The 15609-nt window shown below is 46.4% G+C and overlaps 1 pseudogene; it reads right to left on the bottom strand.

Moving 5' to 3' along the window:
• Window positions 1–9903: 9903 nt before the first annotated feature.
• LOC102439134 lies at window positions 9904–14225 on the bottom strand (annotated as a pseudogene).
• Window positions 14226–15609: the final 1384 nt, after the last annotated feature.

The following is a 15609-nucleotide window of genomic DNA, read 5'->3' as shown; positions in this document are numbered from 1 at the left end:
TTCTCAAACTGTGTTTTTGTTGGGACCCCAGAGGGCTTCACATCCTGGGATAATGAACCACACTGATTTCAGACAAGTAAGGGCCTGGCGAAAGGGTCTGTGAAGTGAGAAACCGGAAAGGAGGAGTGGCCGCTCACAGGACATTCTCTGACCATCGGTTTTGAGAAAGAGTAAGTATGAGCTTTGAGGATCTGGAAAATTGTCCTCTGTAAAGTGCTCTGACCTGGGTAACCTCTGGAAAGCCTTCTTAGATTTTGGGGCTATGCGTGTCACCCCCTTAGCCTCTGGGGCACCCCTTGTTCAGCCAGACACCTGTAGATAAGGGACCTGCACTGGTCTCTAACCAAGATTTCTCCCAGGAAGAGTCCACAGCTGAGAACATTTGTTCCTCTTGGTTTCCTATTGGTTGTTTTTTATTATTATTACTAGAGGCCCAGTGGAAAAAATTCGTGCACTGGGAGAGTGTCCCTCAGCCCAGCCTGGACCCTCTCCAATCTGGGACCCCTTGAGGGATGTCCCTGTGGGATCAGGCCTAAACTGGCAGTTGGACATCCCTCTCACAATCCGGGACAACTGGCTCCCAACCGCTCGCCTGCCTGCCTGCCTGCCTGCATGATTGCCCCTAACTGCTTCTGCCTGCCAGCCTGATCACCTTCTAACCACTCTCCTGCCAGCCTGATCGCCCCTAACTGCCCTCCCCTGCAGGCCTCGTCGCTCCCAACTGCCTTCCCCTGCTGGCCTGGTTGCCCCCAACTGCCCTCCCCTGCCGGCCATCTTGTGGTGGCCATCTTGTGACGACATGGGGGTGGCCATCTTGTGCGAGGGCATGATGGTCAATTTGCATATTACCTCTTTATTATATAGGATTATTACTCTTTGGTGGCAGGTGCCTGAACTTCAACCTACTTCAGCACAAGACAGGAATAAATGATAAGAATAGTGGGGTCTCAAAGACCCTAAGAGCAGAATGTAGTTGGGCCTCAGGAACGTAGTGGAATCGGGAAATGGAATTCCAGCGATCTTTCTTCTTTTACTCCTGCTCTTCTCAGCATGTCTGATTCATGTTCTTTCTCTCTCTCTCTCTCTGTAGAAACCCTTTATTTGCTTTCCTGATAGGGCAGAATATCATGGTTGCTGAAAATGCCTTAGTATAAATATGACCTGTTTTCCAGAAAAAGACTGAACCCAACTCACCAGAGAAAGGAATCTTATAGGGGATGATAGGATCATGTGCCCAGTTCTGGTTCATGGAGAATCATGGGCATGAATCAGATTTTAAATGAGGCCTCTGAACAAATAAAACTTCCAGCATAGATAAAAAGAGAAAAAAAAACACCAAAAAAAAAATTAAAGTAAGAAAAGAAAAAACATCCAGCATGCACACGATGCCTTCCAAGGCCACCAATAGCTGGGACAGAACTCACTCTATTCTAAGCTGAATCAATGGATTTCCTATCTTAGAAATATTTTCACATTAGTCTATCCACAAAGGGATTAAGTGCTATATTCTCAGACTTAAGAATTTCATACAATAGAAGGGACATTACTGGAGGATTAGAAATAGAGCAGGAGTGAGCCATCTGCCCATGTAACACCATCATACTTATTCCTAGGATGATAGTGGAGGTGGGAGAAGGAGACTAATTTGAAGTACTATTGGAAGACAGGTGATTTTTTTAAAAAACTGCATACCTTAAATGAGGTAATCAGGTCATTTTCTGTCCACCACCCCTCTATCCCTCACCCTTGCCTGGCTTCCTTTCCTTACCTGTCACTTGCCCTACTTTCCTTTGCTTTTTCCTGGGAACACTCTTCAATAAGTCACTATTATATGAATTTTTATTTCAGGGTATGCATTTGGGGATTCCAACTTTAGATTCCTGCCCATTAGAATTATCTGAAAAGTTGGTTTATCTGAGCAAATAAAAATTCTTTGTCCAGACCATGAGTAAGAAAAGCAAAGTGTATTTTTATCCTAGAAAAATAAGTTAGAAACTTTAGCTTTTTTTATTACCTTTTTTCAAAATATATTTTTATACTAGAGGCCCGGTGCACAAAAATTTGTGCACTCGAGGGGGTCCCTCAGCCTGGCCTGTGCCCTCTCACAGTATGGGACCCCTCGGGGGATGTCCACCTGCTGGCTTAGGCCCGCTCCCCGGGGGAACGGGCCTAAGCTGGCAGTCAGACATCCCTCTGGCAGCCCAGGAGCCCTCGGGGAATGTCCACTTGACAGCGGGGACCAGGCCTAAGCTGCAGTCGGACATCCTTAGCGCTGCTGAGGAGGCGGGAGAGGCTCCCGCCATCACTGCTGTGCTGGCAGCCATCAGCCTGGCTTGTGGCTGAGCAGAGCTCCCCCTGTGGGAGTGCACTGACCACCAGGGGGCAGCTCCTGCATTGAGCATCTGCCCCCTGGTGGTCAGTGTGTGTCATAGTGACCAGTCATTCCCAGTCGTTCTGTTGTTAGGGTCAATTTGCATATTACCCTTTTATTATATGCCTGGTGCATGGGTGGGGACTGGCTGGTTTGCCCTGAAGGGTGTACCAAATCAGGGTGGGGGGCCCACTGGGGTGCCTGGCCAGCCTGGGTGAGGGGCTGAGGGCCGTTTTCAGGCTGGCCACACCCCCTTCAGGGAGGGGGGTCCTGCTGGGGTGCCTGGCCAGCCTGGGTGAGTGGCTGATGGCTGTTTGCAGGCTGGCCACAGCCCCTTCAGGGTGGGGGTCCCTGCTGGGGTGCCTGGGTGAGAGGCTGAGGGCTGTTTGCAGGCTGGTCAAGCACCCCAGAAGGGACCCTCACCCCATGAGGGTGTGGCCAGCCTGGGTGAGGGGCTGATGGCTGTTTGCAGGCTGGCCAAGGCCCCCAGCCACCCAAGCTCCCAATGGAGGGTGGCTGGAAGCGGGTATCTGGGATTTATTTATCTTCTATAATTGAAACTTTGTTGCCTTTAGTGGAGGCCACAGCTGGCCAGGGCAGGCAGGAAGCTTGGCTTCCTCCATTGCCGGGGAAACCAAGCTTCCTGCTTGCTCCAGCTCCATGGCTGCCGGCCGCCATCTTGGTTGGGTTAATTTGCATATAGTCGCTCTGATTGGCTGGTGGGCATAGTGAAGTTACGGTCAATTTGCATGTTTCTCTTTTATTAGAATAGATATTTCGGAGAGGAAGGAAGAGGGAGAAAGAGATAGAAACATCAATGATGAGAGAGAATCATTGATTGGCTGCCTCCGGCACACCCCGTACTGGGGGGGTGGGGGAGGGCGAATCAAGCCCACAATCCTGGCACATGCCCTGACTGGGAATTGAACTGTGACCTCCTGGTTCATAGGTCAATGCTCAACCACTGAGCAACACCATCTGGGCTAGAAACTTTATCTTTAATGAATACATGATGTGTTCCTATATATCATGATGTGTGTGTGTGTGTGTGTATGTGTGTGTAAAGAGATTTAAGGAATTGACTCCTACTGTTGTAGGCTGGTGAATCTGACATCTGTACAGCAAGCAAGCTGGCTAGAAACTCAGGCAGGAGCTGATGTGATAGCCTTGACACAGAATTTCTTCTCCAGGAAACCTCACTTTGGGTTCTCAAGGCTTTCAACTAGTTGGATGAGGCCCACCCAAATAATCAAGGGCAATCTACTTACTTAAAGTCAGTTAACCACATCTACAAAACACCTTAAAAGATCCCTAGTTGGTTTGGCTCAGTGGATAGAGCGTCAGCCTATGGACTGAAGGGTTCCAGGTTAGATTCCGGTCAAGGGCACATGCCTGGGTGGTGGCCTCGATCCCCAGTAGGGGGCATGTAGGAGGCAGATGATTAATGATTCTTATCATTGATGTTTCTATCTCCCTCTCCCTCTCCCTCTCCCTCTCCTTCTCCCTCTCTCTCTCCCTTCCTCTCTGAAGTCAATAAAAATATATTTTTTAAAAATACCTTGAAAGAAACACCTAGACCAGTGATTTTTAATCTTTTTCGTCTCATGGCACACATAAACAAAGACTAAAATTCTGTGGCACACCAAAAATGATATTTTCTGCCAATCTGACACACATACAAAAAGGAATAATTTTTACTCACTCACACCAGATGGCTGTTGTCATTTTTTAATTTGACAATCTAAGGGAAAGAGGTTGGTGTCCCTGACTAAATAGTCACATGTTACATGTTTTAAAAATTCTCATGGCACACCTGCCATGGCATACCAGTTGAAAACCACTGACCTAGACTAGTGTTTGCTTAAAAAATTGAATATTATAGGCTAGGCAGGTTGACACAATGGACTGCCCACCACACTGTAGGCCTAACATAATGAGAAGAAAACAATATGTTTTGCTGTGTCAAATAGTACCAAAACATGGCACTTACAGAAACTGCATAATAACAAGTATGCATATTATTAGACTGCTAGTGGCTCGATGCACGAAATTTGTACCAGCCTGTGCCTTCTCTCATTCTGGGACCCCTCACTCCTAACCATTCACCTGCTTGCTCCTAACCACCCACCTGCTGGCTCCTTACCATTTGGCTCACCACTCCTTACACTGCCACGGAGGCAAGAGAGGCTCCTGCTACTGCCGCTGTGCTTGTCAGCCATGTGCCCAGCTTCTGGCTGAGCGGCACTCCCACTGTGGGAGCACACTGATCACCAGGGGGCAGCCCCTGTGTTGAGCGTCTGCCCCCTGGTGGTCCAGTGTGTGTCATAGCAACCGGTTGTTCTGGTCATTCCGCTGTAAGGGTCGTTGGGCTTTTATAGATATAAATTTATATTATAACTTGTTATAAAAGGCAGTGACTCACAAAAATAAACTATACTACATGCTGTTTATATCTAGACATATTCCTATTTCTAGGTAATCTGCTTACATCTTTGAAAATTAAAAAGAACTTAGTGGTTCTAGCTGTGGCTAAGACACATGAAGAGGGCATTTTTCCTCTCCAGTTTGTATAATATTAATAAATGCCAAGTATTGCCCAATACTGCCCATCTACAGAGGCACTCGAATGCTGAGAGTGAGGGAAAAACTAAGCCTTGGCCTAAGACGAAGCTAGTAAGTTTTAAAAGAAATAGAGAAATCAGAAAACTGGTGTAGGGCTGCAGGGCCCCAGGGGAGATGTAGTAATGTCAAAACCAGTCCAACTGGAATATATCCAATTAATTCCAGTAGAGGCCATGCAACAGAGACAGCAGAAGTTCATATCAGGAGCCACATATACAGGAGTATCTTGATATTTAAAACAGAAATATGACACATGCCCTAGTTACGGGGTGTAGCATGGAGTTCCCAAAGGGTTAAACAGGTTATTTAGAAATGCTGATTGGCATTATTACCCTTATAAAATGTTTGGTTTTCCCCTAATTTTGGACATATGGGAACATCATATACCTTGGTCCCCTCTTGAAATTGGGTGTGGCCAAGTGAGGAGTTCAGGCCAATACAACATGACGGTAGTCATTCATGAGTGTCATTTGTGGGCAGAAGCCCTTGATTTCTGGAGCTCAGCTCTCCGGAGCTCTCCTCTCCTGCTGGGTGGCTGAAAGCATGCACTCACATGGGTGCTGTATGGTCAGAGCAGGCTGCAATGCTGAGTCAGCACACAGAGAATGGTTGCCCTGGAGGGTGGCCCAGATGTGCAGAGGACTTCAAACGTTGTTAAATAATGATATTTTTTCAGTTTTTCTTGTTTATAGCATAGCCTGCCTGGTCATGGCATGGAAATAGGCATAGAGAATATTTAGTTAAATACTTCTAAAACTGACCAAGTGGTCAGAAGCTTTCTCTCTCTCTCTCTCTCTCTCTCTCTCTCTCTCTCTCTCTCTCTCTCCACTGTTTGCTGTTTTTATTTTTATGCTGGGTGTGCTATAGAGACAATTGGAATGGGCAGTGAGGGAGCATAATGTAGTCATTTTTTGACTGAGGAAACTGATTTCTATAAGCACCAGAATCAGAAGTGTCACATTTTGATAACTACAGAGGACATGCAGCTCTTTTTATCTTTTGTATAATTTAGTGAGGGTCCTTTGGTTTGTAAGGAACATAACTATCAAACCAGCTCTAGAAAATAGGGTTTATTGTAAGGATATTGAAGGGTCTTATAAATCCTGAAATAATTTTAATCATCCAGGAGTTAAGGACAAAAAGGAAAACAGATTTAAGAATCTCTTTGCCCTGCCTTTCCCCTTCTCTTCCCTTCCCTTCCCTTCCCTTCCCTTCCCTTCCCTTCCCTTCCCTTCCCTTCCCTTCCCTTCTCTTTTCTCTTCTCGGTCCCTCTGGTCCAAATGTATTCATCTGTTTACTCATCCTACATGTGAATCACTTGCTAGTGACCACCTTATTTCAAGCCTGCAAGACCCTTCATTCAAACAACCACCACCAACTTTTCTCTGGATTTTTATCATTTGGGGGGGGGGTGGTCTCTGAAGTGTGTTTTATTTTATTGTACTTATTTATTTATTTTCCATCACCATTTATCCTTCTATGCCATCTCCCACCTCCATTCTAACCCCTAGTCCCCACAATTACCACATCCTCTGGATTTTTAGATCCCGCTCTTCCCAGAGGATATCTGATTAGACTAGCTTACTTTTGCTAATTAGGTCAGGGAAGCTAAAGGTTGCTGGCCTTTAGGTGTCCTCTCGATAGACGTTCACTGACTCTGGTCCAATCCCCTGAGATGGTAGCAGTTGAACTTGTGACCTGATGATCACTCAACAGGTGACTGGGGCATTTTATTTAAAAGAGGAGCATGGGCAGGACAGGCACCCTAAAGCTTATGTAGCACAATTTCCCCTCCTGTCTGGATTTCTTTGGTCTGGACATCAGGGACACCCTGAGAGAGAAGGAGCTTTTTTAAGGGACTACTTCTAAACAACCAAAATCCAAAACCTTCCTGTCTGAAAATCGCTAATATCTGGCCTAACTTATCACCGGGGAATAATTAAGATGCTGCAAACAATAGAACCCTTTGTGTAGTTGGAGAAAGAGGCGTTATGAGTAATACTGTGCCTTCCCCTGGACTTACACACATAGTGATTCTTACATTGGGGATATGTGAGAGACACACCTCATGCTAACACTAAATTCCTGAGTTCCCATTCCACTTCTCATCCTGGAGGCCTGAGTCAACTCTTTTCACTCTATGAAAGTTGATTTTATAATGTAAAAAGAAACCTAGACATGAATTTTAATTTTTTCCTAAAAGTTCTTTGAAATGCTTACTCCCCAGCTTTATTGAGACATAATTGACATATAACATCATATAATTCTAAGGTATAAAACATGATTCGATGTATGTTTATATTGTGAAACAATTAACACAGTAAGTTTAGTTAATATCCATAACCTCACACAGTTACAATTTTTTCCTTGTGACTAGAACTTTTAAGAATCTACTCTCTTAGCAACTTTCAACCATAGAAACAGTATTGTGAACGGTCGTCATCATGTTGTACATTTCATCCTCAGAGCTTATTTATCGTATAACTGGAAGTTTGTACCTCTTGTACACCTTCACCAAATTCCCCATGCCCTTTTAAATGCTTGTTCCAACTATTGAGAAATGAGAAGAGTAAACTGAGCTAGCATTGTCAGTGAATATTCATTCTTGCAACAAACGTTTCATTACGCTCCTAGTATGTGCTGGGCTTATTACAGGCACCGGAGATTCAATTGGGAACAAAAGAAAGTCCCTGCTCTCAAGGACCACGTCATCTAGCTGCGGGGAGAGAGACAGACACATCGCATACATAGCACACCTACACACGTCATGTCAAGGGATTATAAGCCTGAAAAGGGAGCTAAATCAGTGCAAAGAGGCAGAGTGATGCGGTGCTATTTTGGGCAGGGATAAAGACTGCTTTGTTCAGATCACCAGTGATCTCCCCTTTAGTCAAAACTAATAGTCATTTTACTTAACCCATCAGCATGGTTGACACAACTCACTGCATCTGCTTGACCTCAGGACACCAGCATTTCCCCCCAGAAGCTGTTCTTTGCAGTCAGCTTTGCAGGCCCTTCCTCTCCTCCTTACCCTCTAACTGAAATTAAGTACAACTAAGGTGCCTCGACTTTCCATTTTATACATCACCAGCCTACATGCCATCTCTTCTCTCACCTACCTACATGCCATCTCCACTTTCATGTATAAAATGCTTCTCAAAGTTAACATATCTAAAACTTGTTTTAGATCATCTCCACAAAACATGCTCTCCATTTCCAATGTTCCCTTTCTCAGTAAATGGTAACTCATACCTTCTTCCATTTGCTCACGCTCCAAAATTTGGAGTTCTTGATTCCTCCCTTTTATTTTCTTGCTTCTTGTGTCCAACTCAACAGTATAATTTAGCTTTACTTTTAAAATATATTTGGAATCAGATACTTCTCATCATTCAAACCCCCTTATTTCTAGCCTGCCTTATAATCTGACTAGGGGCCCAGTGCACGAATTCATGCACCTTGAAAGGAACTGTGGGCGCCGAGGCTGCAGTGGGCACAGGGGCGGGTCTCAGCCCATCCTCCGTGCCCCCGCCTAGCCCCTCCTGCCATGGCCCCTGGTCCTCTGTCTGCAGCAGCCCCACTCCCATACGCTGACTGTGCAGAGCAATTGGGGCCAGTGCCAGCAGCCCAGCCCTCGGGAGCAGCGGGAGGTGGAGAAGCCCTCAGGGGCAATCGGGGCCAGCAGCCACCACTGGCACCCGCTGACGGCACCAAGCAATTGGGACCAGCGCCGGGTGCTGGCAGTGGGTGTGAGCGCTGGCTGGGGATGCGAGCGGGGCAGGCACTGGCAGTGGGTGTGAGTGGCGGCTATGGTGCGAGCAGCAAGTACAAGCAGGGCTGTCACTCGCAGCGGGTGTGAGCAGTGGCTGCTGGCATCAATTGCCCCTCAGGTGCAGGGGGAGGTGGAGGAGCCCTGAGGGGTGATTGGGGCGGGCACCGAGCTATCTGGTACTGGCAGTGGGTACAAGTGGGTACAAGTGGGGTACAAGTGGGGCCAGTGCTGGCAGCAGTTGTGATTGCCAGGCGGGACTGTGGTGCGTGAGAGCAAAGAATTTTCAGTAACCACCAGAGTCTCGCCCCCCAGCCTTGGTCTGGTGCCCCCACTCACCTGCTCCACCATCCTGCTGTGGCCGATGCCTGCCATGTTCCACACGCGCCCCCTCATGGTCAGTGCACGTCATAGCGACTGGTTGTTCGGTTGTTTGGTTGTTCCACCGTTCAGTCTGTTTGCATATTAGCCTTTTATTATATAGGATAATAATCTCTTCAGTGGTCTTCCCATTTTATTCCTGCTCCCTTCCTACCACTACATCCAAAGTCAGTTCTTACAAAAGAGTGATCACTTTTTTAAAAACTTAAATCATATCCTATTACTTCTCTAATGAAATAATTCGCATTTCACCTGAATAAAATTCAGAAATCTCTGAGGCTCTATGTGGTCTGACCTTTCACCATCTCCTGGAGTTCATCTTATACCACTTTCTCTAGTTCACTGTGCTCTGGCTACACTGGCCTCTTTTGACAGTTCTTAAAACTTCAGAATCTTACTTCAGGGCCTTTGTACATGCTGTTCCTTTAACCTGGAACACTCTTCTTGAGATAGCAGCTTAAATATCTCCCTCACTTCATTTGAATCTCCATTCAAATATCACCTTCTCAGACAGGTTTTCCCTACACAATTTGTCTACAATAGCAAGTAGCACCCCTTTGCCCATCACTTCTTTCTGTGCCCTTAACACTGTGCATTATTTAATGCTAATTGCTTAGTCCACCTGACATATTGGATGTGTGTTTGTGTGCGTAATTGTTTTCCATCCTTTTTTGAGCACTGAGAATCACTTTATTGCACACGTTTTAGGTGGTGGGGAGTCCTGGAGAGGGAACACACAGCAGGCTCTATTCAGGTGACAGGCTCAGGGGCTGGTGCTGGGGGGCATGATCCTGGGGCCTGGGGGAGGCCTGGATGGAGGTTGCAGCTGCTACCTCTGCTGTTGCTCCTGCTGGAGCCTGGCTCTGTTGGCCCTGGCCCGGCCGGAGTATCATCATAGATGGCTGTGATGATCCGATCCTTCTGATCCTTTTCATCCATCAAGCTACTGTGCATCTGCTCCAGCTTCCTGAAGGCAGCGTAGTGCAGGCCAGTGCCTGCCAGAATGATAGGAGGTGGTATCCCAGTACCCTCTGGCCGTGTCTGTGCTGCTGCCGCCTCAACTCTGGTCCCTGATGCCTCCCACCATGAAACCGGGCCCAGCATTGTGCATTGGGAGGTGACCAGGAGCTGTGTGCTTGGTGAACAGACCAGGGATAGGCTATGGTTCCTAGAGACTTTGGGGGAGTTGATAGTGGTCATAGTTTTGGGGGCTCTGCTCCAGGTGGAGCATTTGGCATGCTTCACTCAGCCCTGTGAAGCAGCTGTGCGGGGCTGGGTTCCCAGGGTCCAGTCAGCACGCAGCTCTTCGTGCTAGGATAAGAAAGCCTGTTTCACTTCTTCAGTGCTGGCACCAGGATGCACCCCGACCAGTTCATAGTGGTTGCTGGGGCCAGAACGCTGCCTGGTGGCCTCTACAAAGAGCCCAGTGGGAGGGCTGCGGGGCCTCAGCTGACTCAGGCACAGGGGCAGCACTGCAGCCGGCGGGCAGCGGTGGAAGGAGTCCAGGAAGAAGATCACATTGGGACCAGACTTCAAGCGCTCTGGGGGGCTAAGGGAAGGGGCCTGGCCCCATGAACTTGGGAAGGAACTGAAGCAGGCCCAGAGGACGCCATGGCAGGTGGGGTCTCCTTGCTCAAGGTCAGACCCCCGTGTTCTGGACCTATCTACCTATCTTGCCTCTGACTTTGGCCCTTCTCCACACTGGCCTCAGTGTCTGAGCAGATAGCAGCTTTGATTATTCTTTTTTAATCATCTGTCTTTTCTTAACTAGAATGGAAGGTTTACGAGGGGAGAGACTGTTTTCTTTTTAAGTTATATTCCCACTGCCTGATATGTGTTCAATTGAATATATGATTTTAATAACCATCAATATGCAAAGTAAAACTTCACTAATTTGAAGTAAATGGTAATATGATTAATTTGAGTGCAAGATTCTTTTTCAATAGAATATTTATTTTTAAATTCAGAACTGAAATATGAGATAAAGATACAAATATAAAAGCAAACATGAATGTTTATTAAATCCAAATAAATAATGATCACCCAAATTTTACGTAAAATATATCCTCTTTATATTAAACTTAGCATATAATTCCATAAGTTATAGTTTGGTCCCTGATGGAAAAAGTAAAATTAATTCCTGAATACATTGGGTATAACATATTTTTATGTTCTTTGAGAAATAACTTTTCTAAATGAGTAAAATTGCCTTCTGAAAGAAAAAAAAGGCTCAACAATATTTTAAGAGCAATCCAAAAGATAAATAAAGATCCATCAGTTTAAACCTCAAATAATAAAATTTGTGATGACTAATATATTTCATAGAGTCTCTACAGTGAAGAGGGTAGAACTTGACATGTTAGAAGTGAACATCAGGGGAATGAACTCTAAGATAATAAGTCAAATTCTTATACACAGTCATGGCTCCACTAGGACTGGCTGTCTAGTCTGCAGGTTCTCCAGCACAAAGCTCCACCAGCTCAGGTGAGAATAGGTCAGACATACTGTCTACCATCAACTACTCAGAACAAAGTACATCCCCCAGGAGAGTCAAAACCAGAAGAGTCAAAATTCTTAATGTCAAAATGATAGGAAAGATATCCAAGTACCAAAAGAAAGTTCAACATTTCAAGAGCAGGTTATTCTCAAAACAAGATATAAAATACAATAACTTTAGTTCTTTTCTTGAAAAAAAATGCCTCTATTTTTTAAAAACAGACTTTTTAATGATTTGATAGAGGGAGAGAGAAACATTGATGTGAGAGTGCAACATCCATCACTGCCTCCTACATGCACTTCACAGGGGATTGAGTCCACAACCCAGGCATGCACCCTGCCAACCAGGAACCAAACCAGCAACTCTTCGGTACACAGGACAACACCCAATCAACTGAGCACTTAACAGCAAACTAAAATATTGTTTACTTAATATGATTTGTCACCAAGGATGTAAGCTGTGACTTGCAGCATTTGACTACATAGATGACACCAAATCACCCCTATTTTCTTTTATTCCACACATTTATCTTCATAATTAGTTGTGAAGTCAATAGTAAAATTAGTGTGTGTTCTCCAATAGAGGAGGTTACTCCTTATACCTAAATTTTTGCAAAGATAATATGCATACAATTCTTGTATAACAAGACTTTGAGATCCTTGAATGAAAGGACTAAATCTTTGAGTTCCTAATCTATACATTTATGCATCATCTAGCACAGTACCTTGTACAGAACAGGTGTTCAAAACACAACTGGTAAATGAATAATTCATTTACAAGAAGGCAAAGTTTGATGCTCATGTATTAAAAGAAATAAGAATATTTTTAGTCTAGTGGTTCTGTTATATAACAGAAAAAATATGAATTTTACTTTGAAGTAGCATCTTAAATAACTTTGTGTATTAATTTGATAGTACTAGCTACCCTAGCAAGCATATCCTCAAATTTCAATGGAACAACACAATAAATGCTTATTTCTTCTTCATGTAAAGTCTGATGCATCTTTTCATAGTGGGTGGGCTGCATTCCTCTATGTGGTAACCAAAGAAGTTAGCTCTTTCCATGTGGTGTTATGCCTTCCCCTGGGCCCTAGAGACCTCTTCATTCGGCTAAAGCAAGCATGTCAAACTCGCAGCCTGCGGGCCGCATGTCTCATTTATTTGGCCCGTGTTAGTCTTTGAGCTTGACATGCTTGAGCTAAAGGATGGGAATGCATAGGCAATGAATATCTCCTGCTTAGCTGTTTTGGCTTGAAAGTGATGACACACTTTAGCCCACAGTTCATTGACCAGAATGAGACACATGGATCCACTTAGATGCAAGCAGGTGCAGGTCAGGAAATAGAATTCTTACCTGGGCACATGTTTCCCAGAGAAAAATGTATAAAAGAATGGGAAATACAATTTTTTAGTAGACAGCAAGTTGTTTTTTGCCAAGTTCCCCCCCCCCCTCTTCATTTGTTTCTTTATAAGCAGAGGATATTGTTAAAGTCAGCATCCAGTAATAGTTTGAAAAATGTAGATTCCAAATATAAGGTAATCATATGCAAGTATAATATAATCACAGTCAGCCTGGCCAGTCTAATAAGATTTTTTAAAAATGCAGTATATTTGAAAAAAAAATCTGTATAAAAAGGATGATTTGGCTATTTCAGCAGGCCCAGTATGAGGATGTAGTTCCCAATTAACATGCTGTTGTCTAGTTTTCCTGAGAAGGGTCCAGTTTTGTTAAGATGTGTCTGTGTTACAGCAGTATGGAAGTATAAACATGCATTAAAGGTACCTGATGATAAATGTGCTGTAAAGTGACTATGATTCATAACCTCTTTTTCCCCACACATACCTCAGCTAGGAGGTGTCTTAGATTTGTAGAGGACTGAAGGGTGTGCCTCAAAGGTGTGCCTTTATTTCCTATCTGTATCATATAACTTTTCTCTGGTGCTGACATTTTAAGCCTTCTAATCTTGATTTAAAGGTGTTTTTCCTGAACTGAAAAGTGAGTCTAAAAAATGGTGGGAACTGCAACATGTGGGAGAACATCATGGTCTCAGCAGTGAGAATCCCTGGACATGGCTTCCTAGTCTTTCCTCAAGCAGACCCTCTTCATCACCCACAGGTCTTGGCATCCCTGCCTGGCTCTGTGCCATCTGGCTAGGGACCAACTTCCCAAATTTACCTTAGCAACTAGCTCTGCCCATGCTTAGGAGGCTGTTCTCAACAACCCCTTCCTGAGATGATACAGTGGCCTCTCAGAGCTCATATTTTTATGACAGTTCTATTGGACTCTAGGCTTTATTGAGGGTAAAAACTATCCCTGTCCACCCCACCCTCTCCCCCCCACACACATAAATTACCTACCACAGTGTCTGGCATATAAAAGAACAACACATATTTATTGAACATACTGTCTACCTAATTACCGAGCACTATCCTGGGTTGTGAATTAGAAAGCAGAATCCTGGAGCCAGAGGGACACACCCTGCATGGTCTCCTGTCTAGCTAACAGGCCTCCACAGAGGCTTACCTGCTTTCTCGAGTAAGTTCCGACTCCTTGCAGGCCAAACTGTTCAAGTCATACTCCAGCACCATCAGTCAGTTCCTAAAACTTATTTGCAAGTTTGAACTTTAATGTAACCCCTGTCCCCCAAACACTCTGGCTCCATCTCCTAGTTCCCTAAGTATTTTATTAGGCCTTTTTACTAGGCTTATGGTCCTTTTCAAGAAATAGGAAAAAGTTGATAATGGTGGAATTTGGAAAGGAAACAGGAAGGATGCAGGGTGGGAAATTCACTTAGTTCTCTTGATTATTCCCTAAGAAACTCCAGCCTCCTTGCCAGGCCTTGGTGCTGAACTGAGGCTGGTGGGACAGAGGGGCTGTGCGGAGTGACCTGCTGGCAGAGGGAGACCCTCACTCCTCATTCTGGGGCAGGTGGATCAGGAAGGAGCATTTGGACCACTGTCACCTCTGGCCTCTGCCTTGAATTATCTTCTTTTCCTTCCAACTGGAGGGACTTATAGTGTGGACCCTCCTCGGGCTTCGAGGCCCTGCGAGTATGGGCAGCGGTAGCATCGGATGGGTGTCAGGCAACTGGCCAGAGCAGGGAAGGGAGGTGTGTCACAGGCAGCCTGACCAGTGGCTTGCCTGAGCGAACAGGGAAAAGGCGACCCTCTCCGGGGGTCTCTCCCGCCCCCTCATGCCCCCCGAGACCTGCAGGATCTCAGTGTCCCCGGTGACTCAGAGTTGTCCGGGGTCATTTTGACTCCTGTCCCGATCTTCCTTGTGCTGAGCTTCCACGTCCCACGTCGCTCAGCACATCCGGCCACGTCCCCTGCCCGAGATGCTGGGTGGCACCTCTCCCCGGACCCCCCGGACCCGCCAAGGCATGGAAGTCAATGTCAGCAAGCAACACGTCGCCTGCAAAAAGGGCTGCATCGCTAAAACAGCTGTACAGCCATCACCAGAGGAGCCCGGCTCCCCAAGGTAAGGTGTTTATTCGCGGACGTTTTGGCGATCCTCCCTGACAGCTGTGGCAGGCACAGCAACTGCGCCCCGTGCCGCGGAACCCCCCGCGCCCAGCCCTCCTCCGCCCTCTCTCGCCTGTCACCCCTTCCCTCCGCTCCCCGCCTCCTCCCTCCGCGCACTCTCCGGAGCCACGCACACACCCGGAGACACCCTCCGCGCTTGGCTACTCACACTGTGGCTTAACCCAGCCGCCAAGGCACGGTGACCCCAGCGGCGCGGGGGTGTGTGCGGGGTCCAGGGGAGGAAGCCAAGCGGGGCTGGGCTGGCTGGTAGAGCCCCCCTCCACCCAGGCGCGCCCCCGGCCCGGGTTCCTGCCCGCATCCCGGCCTGCCAGCCACCGTGACACCTGAGCAGGCTGGGCGCAGGGCAGGCCCGCGGGCGGGCAGCCGGGAGAAAACAGAGCGGGGGGGCGGCGCCGGAAGAGGAGCGGGGCCGGGAGGAGGGCGGGCG

Source organism: Myotis lucifugus, unplaced genomic scaffold, assembly GCF_000147115.1.
Source record: "Myotis lucifugus unplaced genomic scaffold, Myoluc2.0 scaffold_129, whole genome shotgun sequence".
NCBI classification, from domain to species: Eukaryota; Metazoa; Chordata; class Mammalia; order Chiroptera; family Vespertilionidae; genus Myotis; species Myotis lucifugus.
The sequence above is the reverse complement of the archived record's forward strand: the minus strand, read 5'-3'. Positions and strand labels throughout refer to the sequence as shown.